A 14087-nucleotide genomic window follows, 5' to 3' on the forward strand; every position below is an offset into this window, starting at 1 on the left:
ACCAGATGGTTCTAAGTAGCCACAACCCGAGGAAGCTACAATATAGCCTGTGCTGTGCTGGGATGATGTCAAAAGTTTGCCTCTGTTTCTCTTTTTACATTTTTAATTAAGCTTAGTGCTGGCAGCGTTGAGATGAATGCATGCAAATGTGGTGAAAATCATCATAACTGATACTGCCTTGGAGAACATTTAACAAGATTAGGCATTTCATTCAAATGGTAAAAAAAGAGTTAATGATGTATCAGTAGTGAAGGACCATACCATTAGGTATTCTTCTCTCGATATCTGTTTCCTGCAAACTGCAACTTGGCCGCATTTTGTTAGGGAGATATTTTTTGCTTCCACATCACTGGTTTGACCACAAGGTTGTACTCACAGCTCACACGTCTTCAGTCAGCTGAAATTCCCGTGTGTGTTGCTGCCAATAAATTAGCGCATGCGTACTGCTGCTGGTTGGAAGGAGGGGGAGGCCATCCATTTCATTTACGAGGCCTGTGCGAACTCCGCATAGAGCGAGCGTTCAAACGTCAAATTGGGATATTCTTCTTTTTACGGTAGACAAACTGGATGCTCGAAATAACAGACATCATCTTCATGGCCTGCGGCGTTAAGTTGTAAAGACATCTGGTCAACATAAAGCGATTTCTTACGGTGAGTTGTTGCACACTCAAGCAGTGTCTCTAGCGCCGTGTTGCAGCACACCATCTCAGCACAGGAAAGCTTGAGAATATTTTGAAATATTAGGCGGTTTTGTATTTTTGAACTGAGTTTCTTACCGCCGGTATAGCTACACCTATTAGATGTAATTCCAAGTTGTTTTGAATTGTCCAACTGCTCCACCCATTTAACCGGTGCTATTAGCTAGCTACATTATTAGCGACCTCCCGAGTTCCTTCGATCAGTCACATTGACTGACTGGTGCTGCGGCCAGGAGGGTCAGCGGATTGATGGAACCAAATGGTTATTTGACGGGTAGTTTGTGTTGTGGCCGCTGACAGCTCATCAAAAACGACAAGGAAAACAGGAAGTGGGTATGTTATTGTCTGCAAGGAAAAATGTGTCACTGCATGCCTGAATTGTATTGTTAATCGCCTGGCCTCGTGCACAGCTCAATGTAGTTACACTGTTGTGAGTGAATATGGTTCTGTGTTCCATACTAATATCTGACAATTTGTGATTTGTTCATTGTTGTGATTTAGGTTTATTGAGGATGTTGTCATAATCAATCCTCCGTCAACACGTTTTCTAACATTGTTGTCCCTATCATTACAAATGTTGCAATGTAACTCCATGTTATCGCGTGCTGTGGCATGGCTGTCTGAAACCATGTAGCCTCAACTCATTGTTGCCACACTTTGCTACAACCTTGTCTTTGTTATTATGAGCCATAGCGGTAATCAGAAGCGATAACATTTGGTTATGTCCAGTTGTTTTGGTTGTCTCTTCTTCTGGTATTAGTTAGGCTGTAAGCTTACATGCCATTGGAAGTATACTATTGTCAATGTGACAGAGCACCATAATATTGTTGTACTTGGCATGATGTGCTGTCAGTTAGGTTTAAAGAAACCAGTGTCAAAAGCCTATAATGAATACAGTGTGAAATATTTTGTTTTACTTTTCAGGGGTTGTGGATGGTAACAGGTCACATGAACAATTTGGGCATCATAGAGGAGTAATGAACTAAATCACTTCTCTGCCTAACAAATGCCCCGTCTTCACTATAAGGTTATTAAGTGCAAAGTGTAATGTAGCAGATACTGTAGCTTTGGGTTTTCCATTAGAGAATAATCTGTAATCAAGATGGCGGGAGGAGTTGATCCTGCCTTTCATTATCCCCGAGGTATCTGGAAACCAGACTGCAACATGTTTGGGCTCTATGTTGTCTGAGCTGGGCCTTCTGCTGCCTTGTTGGGTTGTCCACCTGGCACAAGGAGGCTGAGTGAGTGGTTGCGTCCCAATTATCCCAAAGCGTGCTCTTGTGCACTCAAGGTTATGAGCAAGTATGCACTTAGGGCATAAGGGTAGGCTATAGAATTGGTATGCAGTAATTGAAGACGGCTGTTCTCATCTCTATCTTTAAAGGCAAGCAGACCATCTCCTGATACCCTGATGAAGGCAGTTGTCAAAAGGCACCGTTTAAGAACTTCCATTTTGTTACCAAGAGTTGCTGAATAGATGGGTTAGCTGACAACGTCATGAAAATGATGCGACTTCTTCCATGGGGCAGAACTCGGCGTGTTGTGATTCTGGATGGCCAGATTGTCATTCTTGCAAGCAAACTACCATTTGGGAATTATAAGTGGCTCATTTGAAGACTTATTGATACCATGTCTTGTTTTGAGGTGTTTTAAATAATTTTATATCAGTGCTAATATGTGCTAATATGGTTGAAATTCGCTTTAAATTCGTCATTTTATTAACCTTGGACACAATATACACGTTGTCCACAGTCTAAGCCAATCCTGTCTGTTTTGCACACTCCTCGGTTTTGTTCCAAAACAACCAAGCCGTCTATCTTTCGCTTTACTCCAGTATTCATGCACCATGGTTATCTAGTGAGATGGCGACAGACCCCATCTACTAATGCAGACCCATGCAGGTACGGAATGCATGACCAAACCATCAATACACCTTCCTCTGCTCTTTGTTCAATACACCTTCCTCTGCTCACACTCCAGTATTGATGGATTGATTGACTGACGGTAGATTGCTTTAGCCACTGAGCATGGCAGGCTGAAGAAGACGAGGGGTCAGCTGGAGCTCATTTCTGCTCTCCCTTGTCTCTATGAAGTATTTAGTATCTCAGAGCTCAGCTTACACACTCAGCATGAAGGGAGGTAATGGCTGCTCTCTGTCTGCAGTACACTCTCTCATTAGACATCTTAAGCCTGGCCAACAGGCCAAGGACCCTGACCTTTAAACAGTTGCCACTTTCTATTTCTTTCTCCTCCCCAATTTTTTTTTTCTTCTCTGGAATGCATGTTGGTTTATGTTTGTAGATTTGTGTAGTCCTCAATTGAAAGTGGCATTACGATGTTCTGGTGGGCACTAGACTAGCGTACCTAGATGTTCCTGTTTTTATTCCCTTTTACCCCCATCCTCAGTCAGTTTAAGTTGGCTTGGCAGAGTTGTTTTTAGAGGAGAAATGTAGTTTTGCGGTTAATGAGTTGGTTAGTTGTGTGTGTCTGAGCAGTGCCTGTGCGAGTTGTTAGGGGCCGGGAAGGAAAGAAATTGCCCCACACCCCCTGCTGTCTTGTTCAACAAGGCACATCTGGGGCATGCATTTGAGCTACATTCTGTTTCTTGAATATCTAGCAGTAAGATGGTGAGAGAAGTAGCCTAGGCCTAGATGGTGTTTGTTGACATGCACTCTGACCCCTGGCTTCTGTATGTGGTGGATCATGCTAGGATCCATTTAAGTTATTCAATCAGAACCATGTCATACTAACAACATGTTTTAGTAGCACCACCATAAGTGTACTACAATGCACTATAATTATTTTCACACAGTGCAGTCAGTGTGCAGCTTTCAAAGAGGCTGGCCTTGTAGCTGTTCAGCTTCATATTATTCTATGTCATTAAAACAACCCTGGCACTGTGGTCTCTATGTAACATGGGAGTAGAGGTGGCAGAGAGCCATATTAGCTCTGCTCTCTCTTCTCTCCCTCTGGTGCTCCTATGTCTCCTTCTCTCTGTTCAGCAGCTGTGGAAGGAAGGAGCAGTGTTGTGTTGGGGCCCACATGGAGTGCGAGACCCCTCCGGCCCTGCCTACCGCCCAGCAGAAAGGGGGCATTGTGGTGGCGGTCTGAGGCACAAACACAGTGGGTGAGCATCTCCATCTGGGCAGCGGCAGGCCAGGCATGCTGCTCCTTGAGAGAGACATGTATTTCCTGCTACTGGGCCTGCTGGACAGCCACAGGGACCCTCACACTTCTAAGGAGAGCACAGCTGCTGGCCTGACACACACACACTGAGACCCAGTGAGAGATTAGCTCTCTGCTGAGAATCATTTTACACCAATCTGACCCAAAACCCAGATTAGAATAACTGCCTAAGGTGTTTTTTGTCTAATTGAGTGTTTGCGTTGGTGTGTAAAAGCACACATCTTCTTTACTTCTATAAAAGGTCCTACAAAGATTTTGGTAGAATGTGGTTGTTGTTTTAACACACTCACAGGTTTACTGACTACGGTAGCAGGGTAGCCTAGTGGTTAGAGCGTTGGACTAGAAACCGGAAGGTTGCAAGTTCAAACCCCCGAGCTGACAAGGTACAAATCTGTCGTTCTGCCCCTGAACAGGCAGTTAACCCACTGTTCCTAGGCCGTCATTGAAAATAAGAATTTGTTCTTAACTGACTTGCCTAGTTAAATAAAGGTAAAATATATATATTTTTTTTACATTTACACCACTACTTTCAGTAACTGTTGCCTTCCCAGGCCAACAGCAGTGTGTGTCACGAGAAGGGTGACATTGTTAACTTGACAAGTTGACAGCAGCTCTGCCTGCCATGTCTGAGACCTGCTGCAACCCAAACCTTTTTTATCTCAGTAATCACTCTCAAGTGATGATTTTAAAGACCGCACCGAGAGACATTCCACAGCTCAATATAGTAGACACAGATTTACAGGAGAGGTGATTGAAGCTCAGTCACTGAATGCCATCTATCCCTTGTTGCCTTACTCTTATGTTTTCAGCCTCTTTTAGAACACAATTGCACAACCCCCTGTTGTGCGAACAGTCAGGTGGCCATGGTTAATTATTCAAATGTTGGGCTTTGGAAGGCATCAGTCAGGGTTTTGTGTTTGTGGGAGTTGATTTGAATTAATGAGAAAAAGATAAATGTTGCGCCGATGGGAACAGAAGGTCACTTCCTCCTACAGACTGAGCCATGCAGAAGAGCTCACGTCAAGACACTTTGTTACATATTTGGCTGGCTGTGGCTGGCTAACCTGACTGGCTGTGGCTGGCTAACCTGACTGGCTGTGGCTGGCTAAGCTGACTGGCTGTGGCTGGCTAACCTGACTGGCGGACTGTTAAATTGATGGTGGATGACGGACTGACCGTTGTTTGGTATCAGATTCTGATTGTGGCATTTGATCTGGGAGCGGGCATATCATAGAAATGTCATGTCAGTAGCTAGGCCAAGCCTGCACCTCAGCCATATTGAGTGTACACAAGTATTTTGTCAAATTGCTGTGGACTGGGGGCTTTACCTGTTTGGCCTATTTCTGTTGGGGATGTGGTATTTAATATGTGACTCTCACAGGGCTAAGGTTGTTCTGGCTCTGTGGTCACCTAGTTAGCAGGAAGTGTTGTGAAGTCACTGCAGGGAAGAGATGTATGCTGCTTGCCTGTCCTGTATTTTAGCCTGTGGTTTCCCCTGCTTTCCCGCACTTCCGTAGGAGCAGCTCTATGGTAGATGCCTAACTTTGGATTTTGAGCCCTCAATGAAAGGGAGAGAATTATGTTGGTTGTTATGTAACTGATGGGGCCGTGGGGAGTAGACTCATATAGCCTATCTACATTGATGACAGACTGACCTGTTTGTATGGAACACGGGATAAGTCCTAGATGACAATCTAAGTGGGGAAGATGTCTACTATCATCGGCTGTTTGATAGAATTTAGGCCAACTTGTACAAGCTATCTTCAAATAACAACCAGCATCAAAGATGGAGGAATTCTCAACAATTGATCAGTAGACACTTACAAGTGTCTAGATTTATGAACTCTTTTAACAGTTTTACCTGACACCCTCTTTGAGCTCTTTGATAATTTTGCAGGTTATATGCTAGGTTTACTTCTTGAAAGCAGATGATTTCAAGGATTTTATCAGTTTGCAAGTCACTTCTGAACTTGATGTAGCACGTTTGACTCAACAGCAGTTCAATCAGGCCAATGGCAGCCCTCATCCAAGGGTTAACTGACCAATCAAGATGTACCAAGACGAGCTCACACATGAGAACGGTTTCTGGAAAAGGAGAGGAACTTGCATCAGCTATTGATTGATACTTAATGAGGATGATTGCTCTGGTAGTCTGAGCGTGCTTAGTGATGTGCTTGTCTGTAGTCTCTTTCAGACTACTCTGCTATGGTGGGGGGCTGGTCATGTTCTTTGTGAAAGCCTTCCACCGTACAGCCATGTTGTGTTATCACCCTTATTACTAAAACAAGCAGCACTAGTTTAATTCTCTCAATGCTCTCTTCAGTCCTTTACTGGGGTACTGAGAGTGTCAACTAGCAGTGTCATTAACACTGCTTAAATAGCTATAATTACTTTTTGCAGTAATTGTTACTACTTCACACTCAACTCCTGGAACGCCTTCAATTTTGAGTATGCCAATTCAGTTTCCTGTGTCTAAGAATAGTAGCTTCAGGAAATGAGTTAACTGTCAGACACTGCTCTTGTAGTAGTTTATGTCTGTTATTGGACAGGCCATCTAGCTGGAGTGGAGAGCTGATGTCCAGTCTGAACAGTGCTGCTCTGCTCTTTACACACACACACACACACACACACACACACACACACACACAGCATTCTGCTGACAGGCTGCCTAGCTGTTGCATCTCTCCGGGCCTTTGCGTTACTATATCAGGGTTAGCTTTGGGGAAAATAACCCCCTGCTGTCGCTAGTTCCTCCCCAACCAACTCCTCTGAGCCTCTGGGGAATGTTATAATGTGCCAGACAGTCATTCTGCATGTTCTGACTGTGTTAGGTGTTGGTTGGTTTGTTTTGCAGCATTAACCTCATTGTGGTGAGGCAGGGACTCGGGTAGAGTTTGGGTGAGTATTAAAGCTCACACACACTGGTAGGATTGTCAAACGTTTGCCTGCCGACAGTACTTAGTATCTCTGAACAGAGGGTGGGCGGTCAATCCCTTTTTTGTGTTCACACAGCAAAGACCTTGGAATTCGTCAGCCACTCAGCCTTGTTAAAATACTCTAAACCAGAAGGTTGCCGTAGCGTTGTTTGGCAATGCCTATCTGTGCTTATGGTCTAGATTCCAAGCTATCTGTGCTAATGTTGCTTTTTTTTCTCCATAATCCCATAGTACCAGCCTGCCAAATGTTTAGCTAGCTGATGTTAGCATATTTGCTAGCTAGCACAACAGTGCAGTGTCCGTAGCTAGCTATCACAGGCAGCCGTTTTAATAGAGACTAGCTAATCCATTGTGCTTTAATTATGTCAATACTAGCTACAGTGGTTAGCTAGCTTGGAGGAAGTAGATAGTGTTTTGTGTATTGCGTCTGTGCACTTAGCTAGCTAAAATCCTATCGCCTACATTGCATATTAAGTGTGATTGGCTCATCTGTAGATGTACGGTGAAAATGCCCTTTTTTAATAAAAAAATGTATATTTTTGTTGGCTCCCCATGTGGAGTTTGAGCCAATCAAAGATCACAGAAGTTGGCCTCCCGGGTGGCGCAGCTGTGCCACCAGAGACTCAGGGTTTGCGCCAGGCTCTGTCGCAGCCGTCCGCGACCGGGAGGTCCATGGGGCGACGCACAATTGGCTTGACGTTGTCCGGGTTAGGGAGGGTTTGGCCGGTAGGGATATCCTTGTCTCATCGCGCAACAACGACTCCTGTGGCGTGCCGGGCGCAGTCCGCGCCAACCAAGGTAGCCAGATGCACGGGGTTTCCTCCGACACATTGGTGCGGCTAGCTTCCGGTTTGGCGGCGCGCTGTGTTAAGAAGCAGTGTGGCTAGGTTGTTGTGTTTCGGAGGACGCATAGCTTTCGACCTTCGTCTCTCCCGAGCCCTTAAGGGAGTTGTAGCGATGAGACAAGATAGTAATTACTAACAATTGGATACCACGGAAAGGGGGTAAACATTTTTTTTTTTTTTTTTTTAAAAGAGCACAAAAGTCGAGTTGTTGGCCACTGACGAGCATTGCGATCCTAAAAGTAGAATCCGTAGGTTCGTTGCAGGTACCACTTTTGTTCTAGCAAGAGAAGGAAAGGCCTAGTGTCATAAGTACCAATCGGCAGTGCGATTTTGTTTAAATGCTTCAGGAGTAGCTCCTGCCTTCATGTATCTTAGTTGAATGGTTTCAGATAGAACAGTGCATTAGAGGTCCTCACAGTGGGATGTACCCAGATCCCTTTCACCTATGGATCAATATTGTATCCTAAATGAATCCTATATTTGTGTGGGCTAGGGTTACCAGCACCCTAACCTCTGCCATGCGATGCTACTCTTTGCTCCCACTCCATGGTGCATGTTTCCCTGGACTTAGACCTCTGCTGGGCCTGACCTGGCTGGGGTGTTATCGTTTGTCCAAACAGTTAAATGTTTTGCCACGAAAACTAGTTTCTATTCAGGTAGGCGCCCATCCCGTTTTCTTATGTTTGAAAAGAGGGGAGGGAGTAGTAGAGATGATGTTTGCCTCGTAGCACTCCAGTCATCATGAAGTGCTTTGAGACTATTCAAGGATCATATCACCGCCACCCTAGACCCACTTTAATTTGCTTACCGCCCCAATAGGTCCACAGATGATGCAATCGCCATTACACGCACACTGCCCTATCCCATCTGGACAAGAGGAATATCTATGTAAGAATGCTGTTCATTGACTACAGCTCAGCATTCAACACCATAGTATCCTCCAAACTCATCATTAACCTCTTGATACTACCCATCCCGGATCCGGGATCGTGAATAAAGCCTCAGGCTCATTAGCATAACGCAAAGTTAACGATTTCTGAAAATCGCAAATGAAATGAAAATAATATGCCTGCTCTCAAGCTTAGCCTTTTCTTAACAACACTGTCATCTCAGATTTTCAAAATATGCTTTTGAACCATAGCAAATCAAGCATTTGTGTAAGAGTATTGCAAGCTAGCTTAGCATTTTGCGTAGCATTTAGCACGCAACATTTTCACAAAAAACAGATAACCAAATAAATAAAATCATTTACCTTTGAAGAGCTTCGGATGTTTTCAATGAGGAGACTCTCAGTTACATAGCAAATGTTCAGTTTTTCCTGAAAGAATCTTTGTGTAGGAGAAATCGCTCCGTTTTGTACATCACATTTGGCTACCGAAACAAACCGAAAATTCAGTCACCAAAACGTCAAACTTTTTCCAAATTAACTCCATAATATCGACCGAAACATGGCAAACGCTGTTTAGAATCAATCCTCAAGGTGTTTTTTCACATATCTCTTCATTGATATGCCGTTCGTGGAAGCCTGCTTTCCCCTCAGAATCCCATGGAAAAATACCAGCAGCTGAAAATGACGCACCAATTTCGACGGAGGACACCGGGCGGACACCTGGAAAATGTAGTCTCTTATGGTCAATCTTCCAATGATATGCCTACAAATACGTCACAATGCTGCAGACACCTTGGGGAAACGATAGATAGGGCAGGCTCATTCCTGTCGCATTCACAGTCATATAAGGAGACAATGGAAAACAGAGCCTCAAAAATCCTGCTCATTTCCTGGTTGCCGTTTCATCTTGGTTTTGCCTGTAGCTCCTGTTCTACAGCACCCACAGACAATATCTTTGCAGTTCTGGAAGATTCAGTGTTTTCTTTCCAAAGCTTTCAATTATATGCATAGTCGAGCATCTTTTTGTGACAAAATATCTTGTTTAAAACGGGAACGTTTTTCATCCAAAAATGAAATTGCGCCCCCCAGAGTTTCAAGAGGTTAAGCTTGAGACCCTGGTTCTCGACCCTGGACTTTCTGACGGGCAGCCCTCAGGTGGTGAAGGTAGGAAACAACACCTCCACTTTGCTTATCCTCAACACTGGGGCCCCACAAGGGTGCATTCTCAGCCCCCTCCTGTACTAGAATAGGGAGCACCCCCCTATCCACATCTGCGGGACCACAGTGGAGAAGGTGGAAAGCTTCCAAGTTCCTCAGTGTACATATCACAGGCAAACAAATGGTCCACACACACACAGTGTGGTGAAGAAGGCACAGCGGCGACCTCTTCATCCTCAGGAGGCTGAAAAAAATAGGCTTGTCACTGAACACCCTCACTAACTTTTATAGGTGCACAATTGAGAGCATCCTGTCGGGCTGTATCACCGCCTGGTACGGCAACTGCACCGCCCACAACCGCAGGGCTCTCCGGAGGGTGGTGCAGTCTGCACAACGTATCACCGGAGGCAAACTACCTACCCTCCAGGACACCTACAACACCCGATGACACAGGAAGGCAAAAAAGATCATTAAGGACAATAACCACCCGAGCCACTGCATGTTCACCCCGCTTCCATCCAGAAGACAAGGTCAGTACAGACAAAGCTGGGACAGAGAGATGCAGGCTGTTATTCAATCTCAAGCCATCAGATTGTTAAACAGTCATCATTAGCACAGAGTGGCGGCTGCCTACTTAGACTTAATATCATTGTCATCTTTAATAAATGGAACACTAGTCACTTTAATAATGCCAATTTAAGAATGTTTACATATTTCGTATATACTGTATCCTACACTATCTATTGCATCTTAGCCGATCTGTCACTGCTCGTCCATATATTTTTGTATTCATACCCCATTCCTTTACTATATTGTGTGTATTAGGTTTTGTTGTGGAATTGTTGATATTACCTGTTAGATACTGCTGCGCTGTCGGATCTAGAAGCATATAATAATTTGATCTAACCGCAGTGCAATGCTGTGTCTTGAGCTGTCATGCATTGCAAAGCACAAAGCTAACAACAGTCTTGCTATGGTTCAATCATAGACATGGAAATGCCAATGGCCTGTATTTATGTTGAGTTTAAGTGTCAAGCTCATGCACAAACACTGGTCATCTTCACCCCCATTGTACAGTCATAAACAACCTGTTGGCCTTGTCTCTATGCTCTCTGCTCCACAGGGCTCCCTGCAACTGCTGCCTCTGCAACCATTTGCAGTTTACTTTGCAGAAATCCTCTCTAAGCATCTCTCACTAGGCCTATGATCTCATAGATTATCACACGCGCACACACACCCCTTATCTCTGATGGCCTCTTTTTTTTATGCAGGTCAGACAAAAAGAGGCCTCTTGGTGTAGGCTGAGAAATGGGGTGTAGGCTGAGAAATGGGGTGTAGGCTGAGAAATGGGGTGTAGGCTGAGAAATGGGGTGTAGGCTGAGAAATGGGGTGTAGGCTGAGAAATGGTGTGTGCGCTATCAGGGGAATCTCATGTAGCCTATCCCACTTCTCTCTTCACACCCCTCTTAATGGGATCAATTCTGCCTGCCACTCTAGTCACTTTCTAATGTAGTCAGTGGGCGTAGGATAAGATGGCTTTCAATTTACCGCTGTTGGACATGTTTTAAGTTCTCTCCAACCCTACCTGTCTTCACACCATTGAGACATCTGCTTGCTTTCTTGCCCTCATTTTGTTAAATGTGTTAATGTTGGTTGCTTGAGATTCTAATGAAGACTTGTCCACACATTGCTTGGCTTCTTGGCACCTATGTGAGAGAGGGAGACAGACAGCAGGCAGCCCTGTGTGGAATAATGATGTCATTGAGAGAGGGATTCTTTATATCAGTAATGATGAATGGTTTGCCTCTGAGATGAGCTCTAAACAGCTCCGCTCATACAAAGTCATTAAGAAAAGAACTGAATACAAAAGTATATGATGCCAGCGTGTCTGTTCTGGCTACATCTTTTGTGTGCGTCTTTCTGGCTGTGTGACGGTATGTTGAGCGATTTATGATTTCTCAACGCCGATACCGAATCTTGGAGGACCAAAAAAAGCCGATACCGATTAAACCGCCAATTAAAAAAAAAAAAAAATTATATATATATATATATTATTTATTTTTTAAATACAATAAAATTAACCAATTAATTTACTTTTTTGATTTATTTATTTGTAATAATGACAATTACAACAATACTGAATGAACACTTATTTTAACTTAATTTTAACTTAGCCTCAATAATGAAACATGTTCAATTTGGTTTAAATAATACAAAAACAAAGTGTTGGAGAAGAAAGTAAAAGTGCAATGTGTGCCATGTAAAAAAAGCTAACGTTTAAGTTCCTTGCTCAGAACATGAAAGTTGGTGGTTCCAAGGTAAGAGGTTTTAGGTTGTAGTTAATATAGTATTTATAGGACTATTTCTCTCTATACCATTTTGTATTTCATATACCTTTGACTATTAGATGTTCTTATAGACACTATAGTATTGCCAGTGTAACGGTTTAGCTTCCGTCCCTCTCCTTGCCCCGACCTGTGCTCGAACCAGGAACACCGACAACGGCCACACTCGAAGCAGCGTTACCCATTGCTCCACAAAACCCTCGGCTCTTGCAGAGCAAGGGTAATAACTACTCCAAGTCTCAGAGCAAGTGACGTTTGAAACGCTATTAGAGCGCACCCCGCTAACTAGCTAGCCGTTTCACATCGGTTACACTAGCCTAATCTCGGTAGTTGATAGACTTGAAGCCATAAACAGCGCTGTGCTTGCGACGAGCTGCTGGCAAAACACACGAAAGTGCTGTTTGAATGAATGCTTACGAGTGTGCTGCTGCCTACCATCGCTCAGTCAGACTGCTCTATCAAATCATAGACTTAATTATAACATAACACAGAGAAATACGAGCCTTAGTTTCCGGATTCGACCATATTAATGACCTATCATTTCGAAAACAAACAAAATGTTTATTTCAGGGAAATATGGAACCGTTCGGTATTTTAACGGGTGGCATCCCTAAGTCTAAATATTCTTGTTACATTGCATAACCTTCAATGTTATGTCATAATTACGTAAAATTCTGGCAAATTAGTTCGCAATGAGCCAGGCTGCCCAAACTGTTGCATATACCCTGACTCTGCATCCAATGAATGCAAGAGAAGTGACACACTTTCATCTGGTTAATATTGCCTGCTAACCTGGATTTCTTTTAGCTAAATATGCAGGTTTAAAAATATATACTTCTGTGTATTGATTGTAAGAAAGACGTTGGTGTTTATGGTTAGGTACAGTCGTCCAACGATTGCTTTTGTTAAATCATCCCCCAGCATTGCATTGATTTATATGCAACGCAGGACACGCTAGATAAACTAGTAATATCAACAACCATGTGTAGTTATAACTAGTGATTATGATTGTTTTTTTTATAAGTTAAGTTTAATGCTAGCTAGCAACTTACCTTGGCTTCTACTGCATTCGTTTTGTCTCATCAGGAGCCTAGCCTATATCTTTAGAGGATATATGAGGAAGAGAATTCAATTCCACTCTCTGTGTGAGCTTGCATGTGAGTCTCTGTGGAGGATGCTAATGTAAGTCTGTGTTTATTGTTCACAGGCTAGCTGTGTGTGTGATTTATTCGCCGTGCTGGCTGGTGTACAGTAGGGTCCGATGGCCGCGGGGTGTGGCTCCATTATTCATGTTTAGTGTCAGAGTGAAACAACTCACAGGGGACCAGTATGGAAATGTATGACATTGTATGCACTCACTACTGTAAGTCTCTCTGGATAAGAGCTTCTGCTAAATTACTAAAATGTAAAGGACTCACTGTCACTGCAGCCCTGAAGCCTTTACCACAGCAGCACGGGATAGCCCTTCACCTCACAACCTCTCTTTTCTATGGACATCTCCCTCACTTCCTTTGTTCTCTCCTCTGTAATTCCTGTCACTCTTCTTCCCTCACTCTCCCCTGCCACAGTCTGTCAGTTGGAGATGAGTGATTTGCGTTGTTGTACCAGGACCCTGCTGATGCTGAAGCTTCTCATTGCTGTGTGTGATGAGGCTCTTTGTCACCTATTACTTTGACTTCTCCTGTAGATGGAGTGGGGAGCTGTGCAGTGCAATGAGGCACATGGAATGAGGCAGGCAGCTGCTTCTCTGCGTATTTCAGACACTGCAACAGTCTATTTTGCTGCTAGTGCCGGTAACCTGCTGTCAGGTACCGAGCACAGTCATTTCTCTCTCTCGCTCACACTCTCTCTCACTCTCAGCCTCCCAAATCCCCTCTCAAGCTCCTTCTGCCTCGATTTGTCTCTGTTCAAGGGACTCCTTCATCACTCCAATCCACTTCTCCCCTCTGCCTCCATGCTGCTTGACAACTAGAGGTTCTACCCCCCCCCCCCCCTCTTTTCTAGCAGTCTGCTCACCTTCCCCAGAATTT

At 44.0% G+C, this 14087-nt stretch overlaps 1 protein-coding gene across 3 annotated transcripts in view; it reads left to right on the top strand.

The window, feature by feature from the left end:
- Nucleotides 1–435: 435 nt before the first annotated feature.
- Nucleotides 436–14087, top strand: part of LOC135550740 (tyrosine-protein kinase CSK-like) — a 46787-nt gene continuing 33135 nt past the window's right edge. The window contains exons 1-2 of one of the 3 annotated variants that reach the window (XM_064981829.1): nucleotides 436–651; nucleotides 3704–3825. The gene's annotated coding sequence lies outside the window, so the exon portion shown is untranslated. Of the gene's footprint in view, nucleotides 652–734; nucleotides 1032–3703; nucleotides 3826–14087 lie in introns of those variants that run through there. The other 2 variants (XM_064981819.1, XM_064981838.1) reach the window with 2 other exon arrangements.

The sequence above is a fragment of the Oncorhynchus masou genome, chromosome 1 (genome assembly GCF_036934945.1).
Source record: "Oncorhynchus masou masou isolate Uvic2021 chromosome 1, UVic_Omas_1.1, whole genome shotgun sequence".
Classification (NCBI taxonomy): domain Eukaryota; kingdom Metazoa; phylum Chordata; class Actinopteri; order Salmoniformes; family Salmonidae; genus Oncorhynchus; species Oncorhynchus masou.